This window comes from Echinops telfairi, unplaced genomic scaffold (genome assembly GCF_000313985.2).
Source record: "Echinops telfairi isolate 266 unplaced genomic scaffold, ASM31398v2 ScPeMD7_18;HRSCAF=68, whole genome shotgun sequence".
Classification (NCBI taxonomy): domain Eukaryota; kingdom Metazoa; phylum Chordata; class Mammalia; order Afrosoricida; family Tenrecidae; genus Echinops; species Echinops telfairi.
The window spans coordinates 65,614,726-65,616,189 of NW_022103915.1; the positions used below are offsets into that span (position 1 = coordinate 65,614,726).

The 1,464-nt window shown below is 34.7% G+C and overlaps 1 non-coding gene across 1 annotated transcript; it reads left to right on the plus strand.

The window, feature by feature from the left end:
- The first annotated feature begins 68 nt into the window (after nucleotides 1-68).
- LOC115868883 lies at nucleotides 69-202 on the plus strand. The gene has a single exon (XR_004045844.1). It is a non-coding gene; the product is annotated as a small nucleolar RNA SNORA42/SNORA80 family (small nucleolar RNA).
- The last annotated feature ends 1,262 nt before the right edge of the window (nucleotides 203-1,464 follow it).

Below are 1,464 nucleotides of genomic sequence, written 5' to 3' on the forward strand. Positions count from 1 at the left end.
GAGGATCAGATATCATAATAACTGTATAAGCATTCCTTGGGTAATTAATGACATGCATTCCTGGGTCTTTAAGAATTTCCATTTGTGGCAGGTCAGATCCCATGGGCCTCTCACAGTGTCCCATGCCAAAGCACACTGTCACCACAAACCATTGCCTGGCTTTACCTGGTAGGCTTAAGGTACTGAAGTGGGTTGCACAGTAAAAAAATAAAGAAAAAAAGAATTTCCAAGTCAGATGCAACAGGCACATATAGTTTTCATTTAATGCAAGAAGAGGTTCAAAGCCTTCTCATTGATTGAAAAAGTGCACATGCAGCAAGTACAAGTGATTGTGATGAAGAATTTGCTGTGAGTTGAGGTTGGTTCAATTAGTTTTAAGTCAGGGCAAAAGTACATGGCATTGAAGCAAGAATTCAAAGATGGTGGTATCGCCCTCAAAGATGGCACTGACTACAGAGCCTGTATAGATTAGCTATGTGCAGCTCTGTATAGTCTTGCTATTAATCCAATCTCACTCATCAGCTTCCTGAAAATCTGCTATTATAGGTCTTCAATCCACAGTATTTCCCATTATGGTCACTATGGTGAATGACTCACATTGAAAAATATTCTAGTCTGTTCCTATTTTACTTCATCCCTGACAGAACTGGTTTGAAGAATTGCACTGAAGGATGAATAGGGCTGTCCCTAAATTGGAAGTTCATTAACTAAAGGCTGTCTAGGCCCAAATACAGAACACACTACATTCAAAATAGAGCTGCATGTAGTGGGATTTTTTTCCATGTGGTGAATAGTAAAATACACACTCTTGTCTACTAGCCAGTGGTCAATATTGTATTTGATAAAGTGTCGATGAAATCACCAACCCAGCACTACTTGTTGTGCAAATGCAGGCTTGTCTTTATTTATCTCTCTAACTGCACATTTTTATGGTCCTGCAATTTGTGTTATTTGTAGTGTAACTCTAAAGATAAGTAATATGTCTTAAGTAAGTTAAAATCTAATATTCCAGAAAAATTAATCTATGGATATATACATAACCCAGGCCAGACTGTGTTAAATGCCTGAAGAGATAAAATGCTTTGGAAATACAAAGAGAATATTGAGAGAAATTGATTCCACCATTGATAATATCGTATGCCTCTGGGTCTCACAGCTAAACACAAACTTTAGCTGAGGCTGATATATGTTTATAGTTAGCTACTGTTATATTTATTACTAATGATAAGTTTTATGAATATAAAAATGTAGCAATGTTAAGAATAAATTTTATTATTATGAGTTAAAAAATAAGAACAAAGAAGACGAATAATCTCCATTAATCATTGGAATTTGAACTAATACTTTTGTTTTACTGCTTTAAGCTTAGAAGAAACTAAAGAAAATAAAATTGTATTGTAGCTCAATTGGGAACATAATTTATTGCAATTACAAACATACAGCATATGTATAATTTTCTCTTAA